Raw genomic sequence first — 27,511 nt, forward strand, 5'->3', positions numbered from 1 at the left:
TGTGCAGACTTTCTGATTGGCAAGCTCAGTGGTTTAGACCACAGCACCACCAGCGTCCCCCCATCCTTAGGTAAAAGTAGTCAACTGACTAGGAAAATGCTGTTGAATAATGTATATGTGCCCTGCGAAAGGGCAATCCTATGACTTCTTACCCAGAAAATAGTTTCCTGTTAACTATTCCAGACTAGAATACTTACTACTTTCTTTTGCAAAGGTAGCTCAAATTATTTCATTTAAAAATATTAAAAAGGGCCCTTGTGTGTGGTGATGGTAGACAGAAATGTTTCCTGACATCATAAGATCAGAGAGAACAGGTGGATAGCACAGTCCAATAGCCTTCAATGTTTTTTAACCCTGGACCTTCCTATAACCCAAGCATGCATTTGGGAACCCATGATGGTAATGTTTGTGGTAAGTCTTCATCCACCAGTTGGCATAGACAATGGGAAAACAAAGGAAATGGGTAGTATAGCAGAAAGGAAATACAAAGCAAGCAGTTTAAGATAACACATTAGGGGAGTCAACACTTGGAAAAATGTGTTCTCCGAAGCTGATTATGTTGAGGAGTTCTAAGCTGTCATGGAGCCTCTAGGTTGGATCTATTTTGCAAGTTGTTCCTTTAAACTTGAAAAAGGTGTATTACCTTTTTCATGCCATTCAGGGGTCCTTAAAGTATGCTAGGGTAAATAAAGGGACTCTTCCATCTGCTTCCTTAAAAGACCACATTTTTAAAATGGCCCGGCTAACACATTAATTCCCAATACATAACCCACTAGCATCTTGTAACAGCAGTGCTGCCTTGGGCTCCTTTGGGAGGAAGGGTGGGATATAAATTTAATAATGCAAGTCTCCTGAAAGCAAATGCCATTTATGCATCATGTTTATGTTTGTGACAGGTCCCCAGTGGATTGCATCCATATTAATAAGTCTGAACTAGGACTACAATACATTACACACACACACACACACACACACACACACACACACACACACACACAGTCTAAATGTAGATTGGAGTTAATGTTCAGTGTATGTTCCTTTGTACGGCATGTTAGAATTAACGCACTTCATTCTGGTATGCTGATCAATTGCTCCTCTGATAGTATAATGGAACTGTGTTGTGTTATGGGTACATCAGAACAGGGTGTACAACACAACACTCTTCTCTTCCCAGTAAAGCCAGAAGTGCTAGCTAATTAAATGTTGATAAAGAAATGCGCGAACAAAGGAGCAGAGCTGTTTATGTGCCCTTTACCAAGGTCCTGCTGTCTTCTTGTGACCTTCTTGGGTTTGGGGGAAGTCATGCGTGCAATTCATTCTGCACTGCGAGAGCAAGTTATTTTTATGGCTTTGTATTGGGAGCTGGCATCCCCATACTGCTGCGTACAAAGGGAAGCTTAAAAATACTTTTCAACAGCACTTTTAAACGGTGACTAAATAGAAATTAGTTCCTAATGGATTTTATTATTAGCAAGAGCGTCCATAAAAGCAAATGTCATATTCAGTAAAGCACCAAGAGTTTCCTTCATAAAAACCGCTGCACTCACAGCTTCAGTAGACTTGGTAGCTGCCTGTTTGAAATGGAAAAAATGATTTCAGCTTTCAAATGCCCGGTGAAGTAAGCTCAAGCGAATGGAGACGGCTTTGATCTGAGCTAATTGCAAGCTACGAAACTTTAAACAATTTGCCATTTTTACCTTCAGGGTTGCCATAGCAAGCCTGCTATTTTCAACCCGGTTTATGGTGCTGAAAACTGGATTATAGGGAAGACCCATGGAATCATATTTAATTTAGGGCAGCCTTTCCAAACCTGGTGCCCTATAATGACCGTCATACCTGGCCATTGGTGTGCTGGTGGGAGATGCAGCCCCAAACATCTGGAGGGCACCATGTTGGGGAAAGCTCATTTAGTGACTAACTTCCTAGAATGGAAGCAGTAAAGTAAAGGTAGTCAGCAAGGAAGAGAGAGAGAGAATTGGAAAACATTTAATGGGAGTAAAAAGTAGAAGGGAACAAAATTCTGAACGGAATTAAAGGGTATTTTAGGAGTACCATTACATTAAATCAGCTTATGTATAATGTCTCTTTAGATTAGGCATTTATTTATTTTGAGTATTTATGCCCACCTACTAAATGAAGTTGTCTAGGTGGCTTATGATATATAGCTTAAGATACAGTAACATAAACAAGAATTACTACAGAGGTAACAAAAAGTCGTCCACCCGCCCCCCCCCCCCCCCGAGCCCTCAGTTATTCCAGTTGTCATTCTGCTTCCGAATCTCTGGAGCAGATCTTGGAGGAAATGATCCAGACTCGGAAATGACAGCTGAAGTAGCCAGATGCTGGTCCCCTGCAGAGCAACCTCCTCACATGTGCTGCTGCTGTTTTGCCTTGCAGTTCCTGGCTCTGCAGGCAGATGCAAAACAGGAAGCTGCTTTAGACTGAGTTAGAACATCAGTCCATCAGCATTGCCTGTACAGTGGTACCTCGGGTTAAGTACTTAATTCATTCCGGAGGTCCGTTCTTAACCTGAAACTGTTCTTAACCTGAAGCACCACTTTAGCTAATGGGGCCTCCTGCTGCCGCCGTGCTGCTGGAGCACGATTTCTGTTCTCATCCTGAAGCAAAGCTCTTAACCTGAGGTACTATTTCTGGGTTAGCAGAGTCTGTAACTTGAAGCGTCTGTAACCTGAAGCGCCTGTAACCCGAGGCACCACTGTACTGACTGACAACAGCTCTCCAGGGCTTCAGGCGGGGGGCCTCTCCCAGTCCTCCCTGGCATTGCTAGGGGTTGAATCTGGAGCATGGAAGCTCTACCACTGAGACAGATACAGTACTAGCATAGCAAAGCTCCTGATCCTGTTCCATCTGCCATTCTCAAGACTGTGAAGGAGGTGCAAATGTAAAAGGGCATGAAGCCTTAGGTTTTGCTCCTAAGCTGAAAAGCAAGCACAAGAACCTTAGCCAGTAGATGTAGTTTAAAACACTATTGAGTACTTCCAGCATAGTATTGTGTTCATTGTTTCACAGCGCTTTTTGTTGAGTAACAGGATGAATTTTACTCTTGAGGAGTATGTATCAAATCTCCAAGGAGGCCTCTGAATCCCCCTTCTTTTGCTTGATTTTCAGAGGGCGTATGTGGGTATCCTCCCTAATATAATTAGTTGAGCATTCTTTGTCTCCAAAGGGAGCTGGTTCCTCTGTGAGTCTAGTGAACATACGTCCATGCACCGCAGTTGCTGGACTGGGATCGAATTATACCACTATAGGAAAAGCAAACATTTTTTTTCTTGCTCGGCTTCATTGTAAAATAGGTTGCAAATCTGGACTGTTTAAAATAAGAAGCTTTCAGTTAAATGTCAAATGAAGGTAAGTCATATAGGTTTAAGATGCCTTTCATATCAACTGAAATGCTCTGAAAGAAGCATAGAAGCATGACACAGATTCCTGGATCTGTCGTGCACACCGCTCCCCTCACTCCTATAGACTTAAATACTTATGAAATATGCGTAGCAATAAACTTTGTAGAGTTTGTTTGCTAGGAGTGACTGCCTATAAGCACAACCTAGTGGACAGAAAGCTTAATTTCATACCTGTAACAAAACAAATTGAACAAACGAGTGGAAACTTGCAGATGCATATGTTTACATAATATATTTGTATATTTTGACCCCACTTCTCTCTCTCTGTCCTCCACTCTTCACACACAGACATGGTAGGTTTAGCCACTCAGTAGTTGTATATGTGCTCTCCATAGTTCACTCATATCTGCTGAACGTTCCACTTGTCCAGATATAGGAACACTCAACTGGATGATGCTGTTAACCATGTTAACCGGATGGAGAGGGGGAGAATAGTAGGGTGAGTGGCTTGTGGCTGCAGAGGAGATGGAAGGAAGGGAGGGAGCGAGGGAGGGAGGGAGGGAGGGAAAAGCTGCAGTGGGAGCTGGGAAAAGGCAGAGAAGCCTGATCACTTCTTAGATATTCATATTTGCTGTTCTAAAAAGAAAATCCAAGCCAAGCAAGGCTTGAACATTTAGGTAGGTGGTGACTCCAAGCATGTGTTCTGCAAGTATTGGCTGTGCTATTGTGGGAAACCTGGAAATAGTGTACACTGGAGCTTGTTTGTATTGGGACCAGAGATAGGTTGGGCACATAGCAGCTCAAGAGATCATACTTCAGCTGAATAGTGGGTGGCACTACTCATTTGTCTTTATATCAATAGAGGGTTCTCAATGGGAAAGCTTCTGAATGAACTTGCAACCTAATTTGCCCTGTGCAACCAGTTCCACACTAGTTTCAGGGGGGAAATAGGACCTTTCTGGGCCACAATGCTGGGGAACACATGAAATGTTGGTGAAACTTGGCATGCAGGGAAACAGGCCCATTCTCTATTTTAAAGGGCAAAGAAGCAGTTTTCATGTGCCCTTTCCTCTACATTATACTGCTTGTTACTAGTTATCCACAATGCAAAATGTAGCATGAGAAACCATCCTAACTGAATCTGTTTCTCCCTTATATTCATTTCAAAGAAAGAGCATTAACTGACAGGCAATAACAAAGAAGCAGATGGCTAGTTGCAAAACATCCAAAATGAGCCTTTGGGCAAGTTCCACACAAGTACATTCTGTTTAATGTAAACAAGGAAGAATTAGACTTTGTTTTTCTTATTTTCATACTAAACTCAGAGGGCTGGCTACTCCAGTCAGTGTCCCCACCATTTTGAAGAGCTATTTTTAGTTGAAACTGCTTTCTCATTATTCATTTGTCGATGGTTATCTTTAAGGGCATTGTGAGAAGAGACAGGGAGTTGAAAGGTTTGTTTGTTTTTCTTGGTTGAGTGCCAGGAGATAATATGGGTTTCTAACTTTTTTGAAAGGAGGGGAGAAAGCCTTCCATCCTACTATCCATATAAGGAAATGCATGACAGAAGATTATCTTTTGTTTGCTTAAAATAGTGGGAAAATTGGTATTTCCTTGACCAAATAAAATGTTTTTCATAGTTGGCTTCTGAACTTTAGGAATGCAGCAAAACCCTGTCAGTTTACGCCTTAAATGGATGCATGCAGTAAGGTCTAAATTGTTTTGTCTTGTGTCTGAAGATATCTTTAATTTTAAAACTTGCTTAATTTAGTTTACTGAGAGTGTCTATTCTGAGCAACAACCTAATTTTTTTACTGCATCATATGATTGATGTACGATACCAATGTGCTTGTCTGCTAGGCAGGAGTGAAACTTTCTCCATCAGAGAAAATCTACATTCATCCATTGGATTCTGTTTGTACTTGTGCTCTGTGTAATCCCTTGCCACCTATTTATCTCTTTTTTATTGATTGATATTTTGTACTTTATTTAAAAGCATCAAGAGTCTGACATACTTCTTTTTTTACCTACTTACTTAAGTGTCCACTTCACAAAATTGGCTCAGACTCAAGACATGACAAAGCCCTTTCCGCCCCCTTGCAGCGGAGAGGGTGTTGCGGGCAGGATCCTCCCACATCCGCGGGGGGCTTCCCTTGCCCCCGCGATACTTGGGGGGGGGGGAATCCCCGGGCGTGACTGCACCCAGCCCGCCAATGGGCGGGCGGGGGAGGCGTGGCCCGGACTATTTAGGGCCAGGCACGCCCGGGGACCGCCCTCTTTTCCCCCTCGCCCAGCTGAAGAGCGGTTTTCCCATCCCACCCACCCTTAGATCAGGTAGGCTTGGCGTTGCTATGGACTTCGGTTGGTCGCCGCAAGGGGCCTGGTAGGAATTTTTCCAAGTTGGCGCAATTTCCGGCCTTTTGGTTTTTTCGCCTACCTCGTAGCAATCGTCACAACTTTCTCGGTATTGGCGGTTAGGCATTGGCATGGGGCAATGTTAGACAAATGGAGGGGGGGAAGGAAGCGCCATCACCTTCCCCCAATGTGAAGGGGTAGTCCGTTAGAGGGCTCCGGGGGGCGTGGCCTTGTCCGAAGCCTTGTGAGGTAGGGCCCCCGGCACGCCCCCGAGCGGTGACGCCCGTTGGGATCCTAGTTGGCGTACTTCAACAGGACTCCCGCGGTTGTGTTCAACCCTTCCCGGTCACCATGCCGGGTAGTCGATAGGAGCCAATGCCTAAGGCCAATACCTTCAATTTCCGTAATCAATAAAGTTGTGGCCTTTTATGCCCATTAACCTTATATCATTGTGTCCGTGTCTTTATTTCATTGGGGGAGGTAACTTGCCACGCAACTTAGTCTGCAATAAACTTGTTAATCCTACAGGAGCCACAAGCAAGTCTCTTTGTGCTTGCTGCAATGGACTAACACAACCTCTCTGGAATTAGACACTTGATCAGGAGCTCCAAAATTTCCCAGGTGCCTCGCTGCCAGAGCACTTGGTAGTATTGCCTTAAGAATATGAACCATTTTTTTCAGCCTTTACTTGGCTGTTTTGTTGCTTTTCTTTGCATCCTTTAATGCTCTTAGAAATTCATGGTTGTGTCATACTTACTTTTATTCCTGTTTCCCTTGCACATTTGTTTTACTGTTGCATCATATTGGCTTGGCTCCCAAGTTAACTAAAGGAAATTAATTCATGGAAGGAAAGTTTCTCATCCCTTCCTTCCCTTTGCAATCACCTGCACCCTTTGCAAAGGTATTCATATGAATAGTGGCCTGAATGATGTAGAATGGGACATGGTGGGTATTATGGACGTGGAGAATTATCCAAAAATTGGGGAACTTTCCTATGTGGACTTACTGAGTTATTTAACTTCTATTTGGGGATTCATGCCATTGTACTGATGTTGTGAAGATAATCCACAGGGAGCCTGGAATTATTTTGTCATTTGCATTCTCTCCCCACCCCCAATCAGTCGAGTTGTTACAATCACTTCTTCAGGATCTCTTTAGTGACTCACCTTTAGCGTTATAGCCTTAGCTACTTTACATAATTTTGTCTTGTGTGGATCTTGCACCCAGCCCAGCTTTCTAGATGTTCAATGAATATGAATTTAAGCTCGGAAAGAGCCCATGACTTTTATTACATAACACTCTGTGCATGTTACGCTTAAGTGCTAAAGCAAACACTCTACATGCAACCCAAAATATCTTTTAAACATATGGTCTCTTGGCTTATATAGCTTCTTTGTTCTATGTCAGTAATAGATGGGGGTTGAGGGAATTGGTCTTTCCCATTTTTTATCATGTGCTTGGCAGCACTTCTGCAATATACACAATTCATTTGTGGTTCATGGTAGGTAGAGAAAAGGGAGCACTTTGCCTTTCAAAATTAGTAGAATGTATATGGGTTACTCAGATATGCAAGATTAGTCTTTTGGGAGCTGCTGCTCAAGGAAATGATGGTCAAATGGTATTTTATAGGACAATAAAATAGTGTTTTGTGTTTTTTTCCTACTTGCATTATAGTTAGCAAGCTGCAACACAGACATAACAAACTGCATAAGATAGGGAATTGATGTGAAATATTAAAGTTAACCAATACAATAAAAACAGTAACTAAGAGTCACCATTTATCAAACTGAATATTCTAATCATAATAAGAAGTATTTATTACAAAGGGAAATTGAAATAAATGTAAGCAAGCTGGTACATTATTATAGTATCCGTGATCCATCAGCACAAAAACTGAGCGCTTGTATGGTGCTGTGTTGTGCAACTCTGGGCCATCTACATGAGTTCAGTACAGTGGTACCTTGGGTTACAGATGCTTCAGGTTACAGACGCTTCAGGTTACAGAGTCCGCTAACCCAGAAATAGTACCTCGGGTTAAGAACTTTGCTTCAGGATGAGAACAGAAATCGTGCTCCGGCGGTGTGGCGGCAGCCCCATTAGCTAAAGTGGTGCTTCAGGTTAAGAACAGTTTCAGGTTAAGAACGGACCTCCAGAACAAATTAAGTTCTTAACCAGACGTACCACTGTATAGCAGAGTTTGGGCACAATCAACCTGTGCACCAAGTTAGACCCTGCACAGATCCTAATTTGTTCTGGCAAGGCTGCGTCTCCTAAGCCATGCCTTCTCACCCCCTCCTGCCAGGTAGAGATGTGGCTGTGAGAGAACCAAAGGAAGCTTAAAAGTATGCTCCCAATTATTTGTTAGCAAGCAAGTCTTGCTGTCTTCAATGATTAGGAACTCTGCAGGGCCTTCTGTCACCACTGATGGACATTGGCAGCAAACCTTGCTTGCCAAAGAACAATTTGAGGCACTCCCCATCCCTATTCTAGCAACCAAAATTGGAGCAAGACCGCAGCAGCTGTATGTATCTTAATTGTGCCCTTCCATGTCATTGGTAGATTAGGTCATTTTGTTAAACCATTGGTATGGTAATTCTCTTTGCTGCCTTTGGGTTGATGTTACTTCTGGGACTGAGTTCCAGCAGTCATGAAGTGTTGCAAGCTTGACATTGTACCAGACAACTCTGGATTTAAAATTAGGAACAGGCCACTGTTCCTTTGGTTTCTGCTTCTCTCTCTTGTGGATGACAAGGCAGTTTGTAGAATCATATGGTGCTGCCATCATCCTACCCCAACTTAGCCCATGTGGTGGAGTGTTCTTATTGCTGTTTGCTAATAGAAGTAGCATCTTGCTGAACCAAGGCTGAACCAGGATGCATGATTGTCCCCCACATGACTGTGTTAAACAGCAATAAAACATGTTTACCAGCTCCATCTGGTACGTAGGCTGAGACCCTATCTGCCTGCAGACTGTCTCGCCAGAGTGGTGCATGCTCTGGTTATCTCCCGCTTGGACTACTGCAATGCGCTCTACGTGGGGCTACCTTTGAAGGTGACCCGGAAACTACAACTAATCCAGAATGCGGCAGCTAGACTGGTGACTGGGAGCGGCCGCCGAGACCATATAACACCAGTCTTGAAAGACCTACATTGGCTCCCAGTAAGTTTCTGAGCACAATTCAAAGTGTTGGTGCTGACCTTTAAAGCCCTAAACGGCCTTGGTCCAGTATATCTGAAGGAGCGTCTCCACCCCCATCGTTCTGCCCGGACACTGAGGTCCAGCTCCGAGGGCCTTCTGGCGGTTCCCTCACTGCGAGAGGCCATGTTACAGGGAACCAGGCAGAGGGCCTTCTCGGTAGTGGCGCCCGTCCTGTGGAACGCCCTCCCATCAGATGTCAAAGCGATAAACAACTACCTGACATTCAGAAGACATCTGAAGGCAGCCCTGTTCAGGGAAGTTTTTAATATGTGACATTTTAGTGTATTTTTTATCTTTGTTGGAAGCTGCCCAGAGTGGCTGGGGAAACCCAGCCAGATGGGCAGGGTACAAATAATAAATTATTATTATTATTATTATTATTATTATTATTATTATTATTATTATTATGAACCAGAATCACTGTAACAGAGCATGTTGGGTATAACCATCACTGGTTTTATGCAATCCAGAATTTCCCCCTCTGTCTCCTCTGACATTCCAACAGATTTGGGGGCACATATCTTGAACTGCACACTTATTCCTACTTCCTTTGTTATTTGTGGAAGCCTGGCTATTGTCATTGATCTTTTGGTTAACACAGTACAGATACTTCTGTGGCTGCAGCATACACGATAGATGTTTCAGACTTTTGGAGAAGATCGTGGGCTATAAGCTAAGCCAGTGAGGGTTGTGGTAATCATTTCCAGCTTTGTCAATGTGGTGCAGAAACTCCAAGTGACCTTCACGATCTTTCCCCTTTGTGGTATGTCTGTGTTTCCCAGTGTTGTTAAGTGACATTCTGGTGCCTAACCAGATGACACATTTCCTTTTTTGGTATTTTGTAAAACAGTTTCTCAGATGAACTTCAGGAAGAAATAGTAGTGGCTTGCATTTTTGTATTGTGGGTGCAGAAGTTGAAGGAACGGGTGTGTTTAAAGAAGAATTGGGTATTGGGACTTTGAATAAAACTATGCTGTCTGAGTGTGGATCACATATCACCTTATGCTTCAGTCATAGAAATATACCACACCAAGGAAACTGAGTGGTTTCTAGGAGGTGTGCTTACTGCTGTGTTGGTGCAAAGTTGCAAGCAGTAAACTTGCCTGCAGGCAGACTGGCACAAATTGGGGAGTGGAATCTTTCTAAATTTAATTGTACATCATATAGTGAACTGAGCTCTTTCAAAGAAGTTCTCAGAACCAAACTTTGCAACACTTCTTTAAAAAGTGGAATAAGATCATCTTCCAGTGCCTCTGGCCTTTTGGACTGTCCCAGTTTCCTCATAGAAGATTTCCCCCTCCAGATTGAACTTTTAAATCAAATGCTGATCATGGCAGGATTAAGTGTCATGAACTTGTTTTGATACTTGACCTGGGTGAGACTGCTGCCTTAAGTACTTAATGAATAGCCTAGGTCAGCTCCATAACTGTGCAGAATTAAGTTGCTGTCTGTCACTGACATGGCACCAAACATTCTGTTATCATTGAATTAGCTCATGTGAATCCATGTTTGCTGGTGAGTTTAGTTATATATGAAATATACTAAGGTGATTTATATTGGTAATCATTTGTATATGTATACTCATATTTTTTCAAGCGCACATATGCAGTGCTAGAAACTCAGATATGTACGCTAGATGCCAAATGGCTCCTTAAACCAAGGTTACAGTCACCAAAATGGAATGTTTAGTTGCCATTTTGGGACAAGATGGCTGTAAAGTCTTATTTTTCAAAACAATGGGCTGGCTGTGATTGATTCTCATTTAAACATCTGGCTATTTCAGACGACAATCTTGAGCTAGGTTAAGAGCTTTGAGAACTTAAAGAAGAAAAGTCACTTTTCCCAGGGACAGTTCACATATATATATATTGGCCTATTCTGACCTCTTTCTCTTAATGGTGATTGCTCCTGCTCAGGCTGCACAGAAATAGCATTTTGGTTCCAGAAATTCATTCCGATTGTGCAGATAAAATACAACTGATAGAATTCTACAGGATGGGGTATTAGTGTGTACAAGCAGTCCAGACCCGATGATTACCAGGCATGTACCTCCAGAAGGTGGAAATGTCAGGCACCATCCTGCTGCCCAGGCATCTTCACTTGGTCAAAAGTGGTCAAAAGCCAGGTTCAAAATGCACCTGGCTAATTTTGAACACTGCCCATATGGTCTTGTTAGACTTTCTTAATGGATGTTAAGTATTGAGAAGTGACTTTTCACACAGCTGCCCTATGTGACCTTAGCACCCTGACTTCCACTCTCAGTGATAGTCTGCAATTATAGCACTGAAGACTCTTGATATTTAAGGACAGATTGAGGTGCTAGTAGTGCTATAGTGTATCACAAAGCGGCATCTTTTTTGGAGAGTTCTTCAAAGCTGTAGTGCTCAGCTGCTGAATAAAGTACTTTCATATATGAAGTAACTAGTTCATCTGCAGATAAGGACTCTACAGTCCTACTATGAACTTCTATGAACAATAGAGATGTTGGTAGTGGGAGAAGACTGTCACTTCCATTCACTCCTTGTGGACTTCCCAGAGGCACCAGTTGTCCACTGTCTGAGGAAGGATGCCAGACTGAATGAACCATTGGTGAAAATGTGACTAAATGGCCTGTCATAGAGCAAGCTTTCATTTTGGAGTGCTGCCGTGTTGGCTCAGCTTGCGGTGTGAATCATGAATCAAGCAGACGCCAGTCTGAAGTTGGTCTGAAGATTGAACCAATGCACACACAGGAAACATTGGTGGCTACAGAGAAATAGGAGCCATGTAATAAACTGTATCGGTGCAAGATTGGAGCCTACACTGCTGCCATGGCACTCTACTTGGGGACAGCATGGAAACTTCATTTGGTTCTGAATATGATGGCTAGACTTTTGTGTGGGGGGTGGAAAGGCAGATCATATCATGCCAGTTATGTTTCAACTTCATTGGCTTCCAGTTTGTTTCTGGGCTCAATTTAAGGCTCAGGGATCCAGGGGTGGGGTGGGGGCACATGCCAGTGGGTGAGCAGGTCAAGAGGCAACAAGGAGCAACAGATGTGACTCCTGCCTTTTGTGCAATAGACTGCATTCCAGTCATGCCTAGTCATAGGTTTCTACACTTCCACCTGTGTCTCTATCCACGCAAGCAAGAGACATTAGCATAATTCTAGGACACTTTCCAGCCAGGCAAAAGCACTCAAGGGCGTGGAGCAGAGCCAGTTAGGCATGTGGCCTGGGGAAAGTCCCAAGGGCCAGGGAGACATGGACCACCACTTTTCAACCCTTGGGCTCATGGATCCCTACCTCTGATCTAAAGAACCACCTGAGGAATTGCCTCTTTGCCATAAGAGGCTGCCTGAGATTTGCAATTCAGTTTCTGAAGCATTCCTCACTGTCCCTTTGCCAGTGAAAATACAGCTGTTGGGAAGCAAAGACAGGGTCTTCTTAGCATATGGAAAAGCTATTGTGTTAAGGTGGACATTTTTTTTTAGTTGAGCTTTTTTATGTTATTGGTCTGCTGCTGATGGTGTGGTTTTTATGATGTTGTTTTACTGTCATTTTTATTGTCTTAAAAACAACAACAACCATTGTGATTTATATTTACATCATAAGCCTTTGCGAGTTGGATTTTATTGCATGTAAATTTAGGATATAATGTCCGAATAAATAAAAATCGAAGTCAAGGTTAGTTTTACAGTTTATCCAACACTGGGAATACTTTGAGCTAAAATCAAGCTAAAAATTCTTACTTCATAGTTTTCAACATATTTGCTTTCCCCCCAGCTTTTGGCGGCTAATAGAGAATTGCCTTAGTTTTCACTTGTTCAAACAGCAATGTCATGTTAATGGTAGCTGCCAATCTGATAAGATGGTGGTTAGCATCTTGCTGAAAATAAAATGCTTTCTGGGGCAGCTGATTTGCATGCATATAGAGAAAGCCACACTCAAAATAGTTGAATGTGGTAGATTTTGATCTTGTAAACAAACAAAAACAAACAAACAAACAAACAAACAAACAGAGCTAAACTTCCGTCTATTAACTGTTTTCACTTTTCCATGACTATAGAACAGGAGAAGTTGCCAGCCTTTTTGGACCAGAAGGCACAGCTTAGATTTTGAGAGAGTTCTGGTGGCACCTATCACAAAATAATTGCTCTGTGCATGCGCGCCAAAACACAAAAATAAGAGACAGCCACCACAACAACCTTATGGGAAGTCAGCTACGCCCTGCTTGTGGAGATCACACAATATTGATATCTTCCTCTCTCTTGCACACAAACACACTGATGCTGTTGTTAACCAATAGCAGCAGGGAACATTCCTCAGTTCCAGGGAAAATATACAAGGTAGCCACACGGCACTTGCTCTCATTTCACATAAATTGCTTTAAAAGTACCTGCACATTTTGACCCATAACTTTCTTTCCAGGAGGACTAAAGACTTGCTTAAAACAACAACTCAGAGTCTAGGGCAGCTTCCCAGGGCCATCAGTAAAAGCCTTTGCCCAAGAGTGCCGAGTTGGCAAGCCCTGATATAGAAGTTGAGGAGAAAGCATAAATACGACAAGTGATGGTTTGAGTGTTCTTTGTATCTGCAACTTTGACTCACTTTTAGGCAAACTCCTCTCCTTTCACAGTCATTGCAGCTAAAGTCTCATGCATCAAGATACAGTGTCCAATGAAACAATTTTGCTACTAGCTTGCACAGAGCTTGGTTTCAAATATCCATCAGGGTTCAGCTTCTTCAGTCTGTGTGAAATTCTAGTGTACAGCTGGAAGGCTATGAGCACTATTTCCTAACTTCTTTCTTTTTGGTCATCCTTAACAAATACCTTCCATTGTGCCAGAAAGTAGATGCTGTATGCAACAGTTAGTGCAGCTGAAAGTGTTGCATCAATTCCACCACCCACCCCGGATATTTATTTGTTGTATGCTGGGTCATACCACAACTTGGAAAGTGTGCATTTTACTAGCATGCCTAACTTCTCCAGCAGTTACAGATAGGTAGCCATGTTGGTCTGCCATAGTCAAAACAAAAAAAATTCCTTCCAGTAGCACCTTAAAGACCAACTAAGTTAGTTCTTGGTATGAGCTTTCGTGTGCATGCACATGAAAGCTCATACCAAGAACTAACTTAGTTGGTCTTTAAGGTGCTACTGGAAGGAATTTTTTTTGTTTCTCCAGCAGTATAACGTGTGAAATAACTTTGAGCAAACAAATTAAAATGGAAGTTTGCCCAAATTTTTAGGAGTGTGAAGGTACTGGGATACTGGTTTCCTTGTGCTTCAATAGTGGGGTTTTTTTTTTTTTAAATAATAGACAGAGTTTTACTTATTTATGTAGTTAATTGGAAAGTTTTGGTGACACATCATCAGGATATGTTTTACCACTTTAAGTTGCAGTCAATTGCATTAAGATTTAGTTCAGGTGCTATGAAGTCCTTGTACTTCATTGTACAGGTTGTGACACCTAGACTGGTAAGTGGTGCTATGCAGCCATTGCTCCAGAACTGCTAGTTAGCAATTATCCAACTGCATGTGTACGAAAAGCTATAAAGTGTTGTGTGTTTCTCATGCCTTTTATTGTCTTTTCCTTTTAATAGCCTGGGAAAAAGCTCCTAACATTTACTGGATTTTTAAAAGCACTTTCTCCCCCTTAGCTTCCCCAGTGTGTCTCTTACTGCAGCGTATCCTGTACGTTTATGCCCATATGCCAAACCAATGACATGCTCCACATCTTTTTACTGCAATAATCCATCCAGATGCTAACTAACTCCAGGCCATTCCCATGAAACCTCCCACTGCAAACCGAGATTGCTTTTCCATTTCGGTTATGCACATCAGACATCGAAAGGCATCAGACATTGAAAGCATCAATCATTAAGTCCTTTCTCTCTCTCCCCCCACCCCCAGCTTTCTGTAAACAGTGCTTGATTTACCTTGCAGAGTGAAATTGTTGGCCATGAATTGCCCAGGCTTTACTGGAATAAAATAAGCATCCGTTTTAGAAACTTTAAATCTTAAGCTGCCTAATGCTGGCTTTTTGGTTGATGGCAACTAATTGCTACTTTGCCATCCCTGAAGAGGAAAGGTCTTATCCAAACACCAGTGATGTGCATGCACAGAGACAACCATTTATATGTGGGTCATCTGTAATGGCAATGTATCAGAATGCTGAGTAGTGGTGGAGAGGGCATCTGGGAGCACTGTTTCAGCTGGCCCTGGATGCAGGGAGACCATGCTGGCCCTGGTATCTGGGTATGTAGTCATATGCCTTGGCCGCACTTCCTACAGTCTTCTTCGGTGCTCTTCTTGCACCTGCTCGGCCTGCGCTCTGTTCCAGTATAGAATCACTGGTAGCTTTGGGGCTGAGTAGGAATTGTTTGCCTACCTGCAGATTGGTCGAAGAGCTTTGTCTAGTCTGCTCTTTACCAAATCTGAGAGTGTTGAGGGGGCGGTGCTGTTAAACAATTTGGATGCGTGGTTAAGTTGGACACATTGTTGGCAGGGCATATACAGGAAAGATTAAGGTTAGATAACAGGTGACCTTCCTTAGGTACTTTTGACGGTGAAGGGCTTTTCCGGAAACTAGGCAGTTACCTGGTTTCTGGAGCCCTTAGCCTGGAAATGGAACATTACATCTACCCAGAGTTGTGGGACAGAAAGGCCTCCGTAGTCAAGTGGGACCCAGGGCTATTCCCTGTCATGCCCCTTGAAATGGGTATGTTTCTGCCCACCCAAGGTTGAAGTTAAGTTAGGTTCCCACTCTTCTCATTTCCCCTATAGGTACTGTAAATAAAATGTTCCGCCCATTACTTGTTTCTTGCCTCTTTATTCCTGGGTCTGGTCACACACAGATTAATTTAGCTTCAGCAAGGCTACTGCATCCTGTGCCTTCGAACCCACAGCATTGACACCTTAACAATTATTTTAAAAAGAGTTAAACATTTGCTTTAATTGTAAACGCTTCTCATGCAGTTTTCTTTGGGGTAGCTCTAACCTGCAAAAATGTGACTTACTGCATAGTGAAATTGTGCTAATTGTGGAGAGAAATGTGTGATGGACTTCATGCCACAATTTTCTTTGATGCAGTAGCTTCCAAATTTTTAAACGAGCAAAGTATATGCATTGAAAATTCAGAGTAAAGTACTGTTATGTATGCTTCAATTCTACAAATTAATGTCTGGTATGTGCAACAGTCTACACTGGAACACCATGTCCCCAGATTCCAGGAGTGTGCATTTATGACGTATATGACCTCTGATCTATATCACTTTGGAATCTTGGTTCCAAAGTTTGCTTAGGAGTGCTGTAATCAGTAGTGGATGCTGAATGTGCTACTTGTTTGTGCCTGTTTTTTCCTAGCACTTACTACACACTGGTTCATCAAGCAAGCACTGTTTAAAATTTGTCTTACAGACTTAAAATCAGAGTATAATATTCCGTTTTTAGATACTGTGTTTTAATATATAATTGAAAAGCGCTTCTGCATATGTGTTGGAAGTGGGCATAACATTAAAATATTCTTTAAAGTATATTAACTTTAAATTTTTGTCTTTCTTCCAGGCATCTGTTGTGTGTTTCAGTTCCTTGTAATCTTATTTGCACATCTGGACATAAGCAGAATTTTTTACTAAAAGCACGATCCAGGACTTTTGGGGGAAAAAATAAGGATTTTTTTTTTTTAAATCTGTAGGGTCAGTTCTCTCACTCGGGATGAGAGATGAATCTAAAGGTCCATTATGTAGCTGAACTGAAACTTAATATGCAGGGTAGTGTGTAAAAGTGAGGTGCCAGTATAGGTTCTAAGTAACTTCTGCCCTCCTCGGAGCATTAATGTTGAGCCTTTCTTGTAAGTTACTACTGACAGTAGAGTTCACGGCTTTGCAGAATCTCCTCCTGTACTTTCTTTTGCATGCAAAGACCAAAAACAACTCTACTGACCAGTATGGTTAAGCTTCCATTTTTCTTTTTAATTGGCCAAACCATTATGGAAAAAGCAAGGTTTAAGGTAAACTCTGCAGGCCCTCTGTTTTGTATTCTGAGGACATTAGCTACAGAGTTAAGGTATATGCTTGATTTCCCGCCTCCTTGGTTCAGTGACGTAGCAGTGTTAGTCTGTTATAGCAAAGAGAAACCACAAAGTCTTAAATCATAACATACTGCTAGGTGTACCAAAGCCCTGGAATGCATCTGACATAGGTTGGGTAAAAACCCTGAAGCGTACATCCTAGATGCACACATTTGTTTTTCAACATCTGAGCTATCTGTATCCACTAATCTTTTCCAAAGATTGTCCCTTTAACTTGCTTTAGTGGCATGTGCTCTAGATCTTCCATCCCATGGCCTTCAACAAGGTTGCAGGAAGCAACGTAGAGTCATGTGTACCCATTCTGTTCTTTAAGGCTCTCAAGAGACAGCCTTAATGAATGTGTGTCCTACTTGACCCCTTTGTGGACCAGGTTCAGCAAATAAGGTGTTGCAGAAATATTTATGCTAATGTTGTTCAGAAAGGTGGCTCCCAAGTTATGTAGGAAAGCCAGGAAGGAATCTGCACGTCTCCTAGTTAATGGCTGTACCATCGTAGGTAGACTTGTAGATTAGCTTGTAGATCAGCCTCTTATCACCCTGGGGCTCTTGGGATGTGCTGAACATGGCCATATTTCTGGAGCTGTTGGGAGTTCTTAAGGGCACCAGATTGTGAAAGGCTGCTATAAGATCCTTCTCACCACTGAAAAATTTAATTAGTTTTCACATCATTATGCATCTATAGATATGCTCAGACTCTTTTCTTTTGCTGCAAATTTATTTTTTTACTTACTTACTTACTTACTTACTTACCACCCTTCATCCAAAGATCCAAAGATCTCAGGATGGTTCACAAGATAAAAATACAAGATAAAAGCATAAATAAATAGTTAGAACAAAAACAAAACTAAACTACTTCTCTACCCCTACTCTGTTTTAGTGACAACTTTGATGGAAGACAGTAGTTTCCTCCTACGATCATCCATTCCACCTTCCCCTTATATTTAGCCTCTTTTACTGTGCCTCCTATTTCTTTGACTTGATGTTGTCAGCTCAGCCATAATAAATAAATTCTGTCCAGTTTTCTAGGAAAGGAATTTTGATTTATTTATTTATTTCGCTTTGAAGTTTGTTTCCACTGTACTCCTCAGCAGTCCTCAGAAAGCAACATCTGTGTCTCTTTTGAAGCTAATCGCAATGTGGTAGGAGGCTTGTAATGTCCGTGAGACCTGAAATTATGATGCATTGTTCAGAACATGGCAAGGGACATAAAAGCCCAAGGCAGCTCCAGGATACATTTGTCATTCTTAATGTTGACACATTGCAAAGCAAAACTTCTAGAGCTACTGTTTCTTTATCAGCATAAGGCCCTGTTCTTCGCCTCTTTGATGCTTTCTTCACCCTTATCTTGTTTTTCAAATGATCTCCCCGGTCCCTGCTTCTTAAAACCAGTAGCTTTTAATTAAAAGGAGTTAAAATGTCATTATCACAACGTTCTGCTTTCCAGGCTCCATAACTAAACATGATGTTGGAGGCCTCCACAAGATTATCTTAACCGATTTAGCTACGATTCATGACAGTGATATGAAGCTTTTTTAGGCTGTATTACTATATGCTAAAGCTGGTCCCACTGAATTAAGCAGGGCCCATTTGGTTTAACTTGGATAGAACTGGGTTTCACAATTCCTACAGAAAACAGAACTGAAACAAAATTTATCCAGTTACATTTTTAACATGGAGGAGCAAGAAAATGAGAGTTTTGACCAGTAGCGAGATTTTCACTGACACTGTGCTACTGCTGCTGTTGTTTTTGTTCTTTTTAAAGGCATAAAGGTTCAGAAAGGAACTTCTAATTATTTGAACCACCTTTTAAAATGAAAGCTTTTTAGCCTGTTTGTTCATAGTGACAGCTTAAACTATTCCAGCAACTACACTCAAATTTCTGCAAGGCTCAATTTTCACACTCATCTCTTCCTTATTTGGACACTGTTTTTCTCTCTGCTTTTTCTTGGATGTATAACCTCATACCACTTGTCAGGTCATGAACCTATTTGTCCTTTTGAGCTTTATTGTAGTCACTGTATTTTAAAGTATGTATTTTGTCTCCCTTGTGGTGGAATTCTTCTTAATGCACATTTAAGGATTTGATTATTATTATTTTTTACACTGCAAGCTTAGGCTGTTGTTCCTTTCTTTTTTGTAGATACAAACTGTGTACATAAATATATATACACTGCATATAAAACAACCCAATTACTGCTAGGGCAAAGGTTAAATGAAAGAGTGTTTCCAGCGGTTGTGGTGGTCATATAGATGATGCAATATTAAGAGCCTTCATGGTTTGAGAACAGAACGTCAATTGTGCAATGTTACTTTGATGCAATCAAGCACTATTTTACAGACAAAAAAACCAACAAATCTTTAGTTGCAACCCAAAAAGTAAAGACAAATTCCCTTTCTTGAAAAGGTGGCTGCGAAAGGAAGAAAGCCATTTTGGAGGAGGCTTTGTTGTTGATGTTTCCCAACACCTATCTTACGAAATACAGTTTTCCTCTTATACAAAGCCTATGGGCTTTTCTAGTTTTGTGTGTAGGGTGTTTTTTTGTACAGCTTTCTCTTATGAAATACTCAGGTGGAGTAAATGAAAGGTAGTGCCTTCAATGAAGGTAAACGTAGGGCTTGTGATTCTTTCTTTCTTTCTTTCTTTCTTTCCTTTCTTTCTTTCTTTCTTTCCAGTTCCTAGCCCTTGCAATTTCAGAAGTTAGCCTTAAGTGCATGTGATTGAATGACTGCTTGTAAAATCTTATAAGCAGACAGAATTGTGTTCTGGAAACAGGGTTTTAGTGTTCTTCATAATGCTTTATCCCTCTCCATGACTGATAGAAGCATAATAAATTATTTGCTGTACGTTATTGCAGTGTGTGGATATGCTTGCTGGAAAACACATTTTTTTGTTAAAAGCTTTAAGTGTATATCAAGAACTAGGGACAGTTTGAGCTTTTCCATATGCAAACACAGGCATCAAGCTGCTATTTTTGTATTAAACGTGTACCTTTGCACCTCTTAATAGGAATTAGTCTTGGTCATTTTGTTATGAGGAGTTTGCAGGGTCATATTTTCTACCACTAGCGATTTTCTTTCTGTATCTTTCTTAAGAATATCTACATGAGTAATAAAAATAACCATGTAGACCGCAATCCCATATGCTCCTTTTGAACTCAGTTCAGCTTACATCTGAGCAGACATGTATAGGATTGAATACTCTGTAAATCTCTGACTGTGCTTTGTAGGATTTTCTGGCAATAAAATATCCCATAAGCCATTTGTTTATGATAGTAAGCCCTGAAGGTTTTAAAAGGCCAATGAATGAATGCTTTCAAAAAAACCTAGACTGCCATGAATAAAGATTGTGCCACAATAAATTATGTCACCATAAATTGTCAGAAGTCTCCTTTTTTGAGCTTTCTTGCAAATAAGCAAGCACAAAAGGAGTCCAAGTTAGTATACCAAAATTACCTTACATCTCAGACCTATTTGATGATTTTAAAGTGTGCTGCAGGGAGACTCTCCTAACTGTCTTTCATTTTCTTTTTTTTAATATGACCATTTCTAGTTTCTCCATTATATAATCCTAAACTGGGCTGCAGTCCTGTACAATAAAACAGAAAAAACACTGTATTAAAACTAGTTCAACTCAACTTTACAAAAGCAGATAAAAATACAACAATGAAATAACCAGGGAGCCACAATATGGGTTCCTCACTTACAGCTGTGATAAAATTCCTAACAATCCACAAAAGGCCAAATAAGGAAATGAGTTTTCACCTGATGAAAAAATGACAACAGTTTCACTGCTAGTTGTGTTGCTTAAGGGGAGGAATGCCCTAGTCAGGGTGTCAACACTGATAAGACTCTGTTTCACCACTTAATTAACTTTTCTTGATGGTTCAACAATGAGACGCATACAGTGTCTCTTAGCCTAATTTACTGGTTCTGAGAATAAAAGTTGGGAGAGACTATCCCTTTAGCTGGATGGATGAAAACTAGAAATTGACCAGTTTGTTTGTTTTTTTAAAGAAAAATCTACGATGGCAGCTTGAGGTTTAAAAACAAGACATGCTGTCCTAACATCACATTATTTTATTTGTGAATTGTTTCCCATGTAGCATCTCATATAGAAAGAACCATATACATGCAAAGAGGTTTAAACATCCATGGCTGTTAAAACTCGGTGTTACAAAGTCAAGGGGTAGAAACATCAGTAGGAGATTGCACAGTGCATATAAAGGGTTGCAGTGGTAGCACTTGTACTGCTACTTGGGATTTGGGTGGATCCATGAAAAAGGTAATAATAGTGGGGAATGAGGGCTGCTGCTATTAAAAGCAGAACCAAACTGAGGATGCAGAAATTGGAGCCTTTCTGTTTTGCACATGGCATTCCTGGGAAAGCACAACTCCTCCCTTTCAGTTGAAATGGAAAACAAATAAGTGAGAGCTATTGGTGTCCCAATAGTCAGATCAGATCAAGAAAGGAGGAAGCTTTCCTCATAATACAGCTGATGTTGAAACATTCCTTCCCAAACCTCCAGGCAGCACTTATGGTTTTTATTGCTCTAACGTTCTTTTTCCTTTCCAAATACCCCAAATGGCCTTGGGTTTGTTTTGATATATTGCCTTTTTATAGAGAGGGTTTCAGTGAAATGCAGCTAAGCTGATCTTGTGAAACAGCTTCTCCAAACAGCCCCAAACTGGGAATGAGTATCAAGATGCTCCCCCACCCCAGACAATAGAATCATAGAATTGTAGAGTTGAAAGGGATCCCAAGGGTCATCTAGTCCAACCCTCTACAATGCAGGAATCTCAGCTAAAGCATCCATGACAGATGGCCATCCAACCTTTGCTTTAAAACCTCCAAGGAAGGAGAGTCTACCACCTCCCAAGGGAGGCTGTTCCAGACCAATTCAGTCTGTATCCCTAGCAGCTGTTACAATTGCTGCTGACTTAATCTCAGTATGAAATAGAATCATAGAGTCATAGAGTTGGAATAGACCACAAGGGCCATCGAGTCCAACCCCCTGCCAAGCAGGAAACACCATCAGAGCACTCCTGACATATGGTTGTCAAGCCTCTGCTTAAAGACCTCCAAAGAAGGAGATTCCACCACACTCCTTGACAGCAAATTCCACTGTCGAACAGCTCTTACTGTCAGGAAGTTCTTCCTAATGTTTAGGTGGAATCTTCTTTCTTGTAGTTTGGATCCATTGCTCCGTGTCCGCTTCTCTGGAGCAGCAGAAAACAACATTTCTCCCTCCTCTATATGACATCCTTTTATATATTTGAACATGGCTATCATATCACCCCTTAACCTCCTCTTCTCCAGGCTAAACATGCCCAGCTCCCTTAGCCGTTCCTCATAAGGCATCGTTTCCAGACTTTTGACCATTTTGGTTGCCCTCCTCTGGACACGTTCCAGTTTGTTAGTGGGGAATAGGGAAGGTTTCATAGTGCCACAGGTGTAATCCCCATGTTGGATTTTTACTAGTATGTGTGTGTATGTGTATTTCCATACACAGAAGTGGGTTGTGGAGCTATCCTTGGAATACTCACAATTTTGATCCTTCCCAAAAGGTACGTTTTTGTTTTAAAAGTAAAAATAAAATTCTCAAATAGAGACTGAAATAATATATTTAAGATACACATAATGCATATGGGGGAACAGAATGTTTGAATAGTCCCCAATCCTTTATTGTTATGCAGCCGTAAAGACCTGGAATAAGTAGCACATCAAGTAGACGCCTAGGCTGAAACCTTTCTTTCTGAATGCTGTTTCAAATTGGTTGTTGGTCCCAGAGCAAGGTCCGTAGCTTCTCAGAGCTACAGTCTTGGTGAAGCTAAGCAGGTTTGGAACTTCCTTGATAGAGGACAGTCTGGGAATCCTATGTACTTTGGTTGAATAGGGGAAATAATATAAATGATTTCTGTATGTTTCTCCTGCCTATATTAAGTGGTGCAGTCCCACCAGACTGTGCCAGATACCTCTTTGGAGCTATTATATAAAAACTAGCAGTTTAGATTTTTTTGGCATGTTTTCTGGAAGGCAAAGCAGTAGTGGGCTGTGTGCTCACCAAATCTTGATTATCCCAATGGTCCATAGCACTTCATGTCCTCTATTTGCAGGGAAGAATCACTCTACTGTTAGCTCTGTTTAAATACTCGACACTTTATAAAGTAGTGTTGCTGTTGATTTAGGTACCCTTGGGAGAAAACGACAAGTCTGTAATTATTCACATAGTTTCAATGCCAGTATTATGGGTGAAGTCTTCACTGCCAACTTCTTCCTCAGTACTCATTTGCAAACTAGGAATTAAAGACCAAATTTAAATCCAAAGCAAAATTACATAGATGGATTACAGAACAGTTGGATATAGTTAGTATGTGATAGAAAGGATGATGCAGCCAGCTATTTAAAAGGTGTGAACCATCCCCATCTAAGAGGAAACTGCATGCAGCCGAGTGGCAATAGCACAGAGCCACAGAGAAAAAAGAGCAAGGCATCAACATGCTTCGTGGGTTGAACCCTGAAGTACAGTATAAAGTAAAGGTAAAGGGACCCCTGACCATTAGGTCCAGTCGTGGCCGACTCTGGGGTTGCGCCACTCATCTCGCTTTATTGGCCAAGGGAGCCGGCGTACAGCTTCCGGGTCATGTGGCCAGCATGACTAAGCCGCTTCTGGCGAACCAGAGCAGCACACGGAAACGCTGTTTACCTTACCGCCGGAGTGGTACCTATTTATCTACTTGCACTTTGACGTGCTTTCGAACTGCTAGGTTGGCAGGAGCAGAGACCAAGCAACGGGAGCTCACCCTGTTGCGAGGATTCAAACCGCTGACCTTCTGATCAGCAAATCCTAGGCTCTGTGGTTTAACCCACAGCGCCACCCACATCCCTGAAGTACAGTATACAGAAGTACAAAATCTTTTCTTAAAAAACAACAGAAGGCGCACCTACCCCCCCAAAAAAAACCCCAACCCAGTGAACACTGAGCATGATTAGTGGCCTGCAGGAGCCACAGAGTGTTGAGTGTCAACTGACAAAGGAAAAACTGAAGGCAGGGGAAGAAATAATAGCCCTGCTTAAACTCAGTCTTCAAAGTATGCCTGGCTGCAGCTCTGAGCAGTACTCCTGTTATGGATTGAAAATACGCTGCAACAGGCTGTTTCAGGTCATACTTGTAATGTAACTGCTATTTAAATTGGTGTGGCTGGTGGAAAACTGAAGCCAGAATTGTGTGAAAAGTCATACCTGTACTTTCGATAGAAAGCAACCAAGCAACTTTGCTGTGAGTATATTTCATTGTGTAGCACCATAATTGTAGCAGAGGTCTGCTTAATAAGCATGGTACAGGAAGCTAAAATTTCTTGGCCAGATCTTCTGACTACAAATTTATCATCTTGATGCAGCCAGGCAAGTAGAATGCATGAAGCGTATTCTGAAATCCTTATTACTGAGGGTTGACATACCGTGGCATGGTATGTGTCTAATGACATTTACAGTACCAGCAAATGTCATGTACATTTTCATGCTGGGCTTTCGGCTCAGGCAGGCTCTTGTGCAGCACTAAGTAAATGGCACCTTTGTGAAACATAAGCTGTTGAATACCAACAGCACTCAATTTTTGCAGCACCTTCCACTGGGGGAACCAAACATTTTCCCAACCAGTTTGCTCATTTGCGACTCATTTTGAGTTTTGAAATGAAAGCACCTTGCCATGAATCTGGAATTGTGTACAAGTTAAATTAAGAGAATGTGAAGATAGGCATGATATTGGAATCGCCAAAAATATCATTCTGATTGGACTATATTTGCTTGCACTTATTTTTTGTTTTCATAAACAAGTGAAGTTATTCTCTTTAGGTTCATATAATTAATAAAAGGTAAAGGTAAAGGTACCCCTGCCCGTACGGGCCAGTCTTGACAGACTCTGGGGTTGTGCGCCCATCTCACTCAAGAGGCCGGGGGCCAGCGCTGTCCGCAGACATTTCCGGGACACATGGCCAGCGTGACAAAGCTGCATCTGGCGAGCCAGTGCAGCACACGGAACGCCGTTTACCTTCCCGCTGGTAAGCGGTCCCTATTTATCTACTTGCACCCAGGGGTGCTTTCGAACTGCTAGGTTGGCAGGCGCTGGGACCGAGCAACGGGAGCGCACCCCGCCGCGGGGATTCGAACTGCTGACCTTTCGATCGGCAAGCCCTAGGCGCTGAGGCTTTTACCCACAGCGCCACCCGCATTCCTATATAATTAATAGGCAGGCTTTAATAATTCTCAGAGTTATATAGGAAAACTTGTTAGACTCTACCAGGGGAACAAAGTCTTTTGGGTTAATGGAATGGCCCAAGGAACAGAACCCAAGAATGCACATTATCCACTAAACTTCACATTTGACTCTAGCTGAGTCTTACATTAGACATGCACTAAACTCTAAGGGAGTCTCCAACCTGCACAATGGGAAATCTTGAGAGAAAAACGCTAATGATTCCCAGGACCCTCCAGAAGGCACTTAGACTCTTCTGAAACAAATAAAACATAGGCAGCCTGATCAAAAAAACAACAACAGGCAGCCACTTCTAATTCCTGTAAATATAAAAATTAGACAGGGCAGGAGGCATCGGTGAGTGTGCAATAATGCTGGTGGCTTCATACTGTGCTCTCTGATGTATAGTCAGTTGGCATTTCTTGCAACATATACTCTCACCATCATTTACAGTTGACATCTCCCCCCTGCTTCTGTATACTAAAGGCAGTTAGACTATACATGAAGGTAAGAAAAATGCTCCCAAGAAATATGAATTCATTGTTATATGGTGGGTAGTTTATGGGAAGAAAAATATGTGCAAAATCTTATTTTTTTGGCACTAATCATTTGCATTTACTATATAAAATTAACATACAAAATAATGTGTTTGAGTGCAAAGTTTAACAAACTTCACTCGAAATCAATTCCATGTTAATTAGCACTATCAACAAGAATGTAATCCTGCTTTCCATTTTGACAAGATGAATTTTTACTGTAACATTAGCCAAAGCCACATTTTAACATTGATAACTCCCAGTAGGCCACTTTGTCTTGCTTATCAGGGGGATATCAGCGCATATTTTTTTAAAGCCATGAACACTCTTTTTTTGGTCTTGTACAAATAGAGCATTTCAGCGCAAAGCTGAAAAAGATCTGCTGCTTTGCACACATTGATTTAGACAAAACTCTGGATCATCTAGTGGCTGGTGGAGGTGGCGAAGGAGTGGGTGAATTTAAGCATGAGAATATAAGGTGCTGGAGGAACATATACCCTGATCTTAGTATGATTATAAAATCAGGAACATTGCGTCTGCACTGACTTAAATAGGAAAATAATATTGCTGTAAGGAGGAAGGTGTGTGGCAACAACCAGTTTAGAAATAATGAATCTTGGACTCATGTCGAAACTGTTTGTCGAAAGGGAACCTTTCTTGTCCTTTGGGGAGGAGGAATCCAGAACATTGCAGTGCTATCAGGTTATAAGAGGATACAAGAGAAATAAAGAGGGGATCCCTATATATAGCAGTTGGCTGAGTGTGCAGTTTCTTCTATGAACCATTCCAAATCGGACATCTAGCATGCACTCTGCCAAAAAGCGACATGTGTTCACCAAAAAGAGCAAGCAGCGATAGCAACAAATCTTGAGTGCCATTTCATAGTCTTGCAGCTCAACCATACTACTGACTCTTGGATCTGCTGCAGAAATAGAAATTTTGTAGGACCGTAGTTAGCTAACATGCTGTCAATAAATAACCTCTGACACTTTTTTTAAAAAAAGTAGAAAAGCTTGGATTAATTGAAAGAGCCAGGAACAGTTGCCGCATGAAACAATGAGGTTAATTTCCAATAGAATACAATGTTCAAAAAGAGGCTATAGGGTTAAGGAAATGCTGATGGGGGAGATTAGGACAGCATTTTCCTGACTATAGCAAGTACATCAGAGGTTGTTTCACAGTTATCTCTACCCTTCTTGAAGACACACAACTCTCCATCCAGACAGCCAAAGAGGCATTAACAGGGACAAATTCTAGCCAGATGAAAGATAGCTCCATTGGTAGAGCATGAGACTTCTAATCTCAGGGTCGTTGGTTTTAGCCCCACGTTGGGTGAAATATTCCTACATTGCAGGGGGTTGAACTAGATGACCCTTGTGGCCCCTTCTAACTCTACAATTCTACAATTCTGACTCTTATGAAAGCTTTGTTCCCCTAGTTTATGAAGGTGAGCCGGAAACTACAACTAATCCAGAATGCGGCAGCTAGACTGGTGACTGGGGGTGGCCACTGCGACCATATAACACCAGTCTTGAAAGACCTACATTGGCTCCCAGTACGTTTCCAAGCACAATTCAAAGTGTTGATGCTGACCTTTAAATCCCTAAATGGCCTTAGCCCAGTATACCTGAAGGAGCATCTCCACCCCCATCATTCTGCCTGGATGCTGAGGTCCAGTGCTGAGTGCCTTCTGGCAGTTCCCTCACTGCGAGAAGCAAAGCTACAGGGAACCAGGCA

General features: G+C 41.7%; 1 protein-coding gene across 13 annotated transcripts in view; it reads left to right on the plus strand.

Moving 5' to 3' along the window:
• The window catches only part of PDLIM5 (PDZ and LIM domain 5), a 127,696-nt gene that overhangs the window by 6,997 nt on the left and 93,188 nt on the right, over positions 1-27,511 (plus strand). The gene's annotated exons all lie outside the window — the stretch shown is intronic.

The sequence above is a fragment of the Podarcis muralis genome, chromosome 9, assembly GCF_964188315.1.
Source record: "Podarcis muralis chromosome 9, rPodMur119.hap1.1, whole genome shotgun sequence".
NCBI classification, from domain to species: domain Eukaryota; kingdom Metazoa; phylum Chordata; class Lepidosauria; order Squamata; family Lacertidae; genus Podarcis; species Podarcis muralis.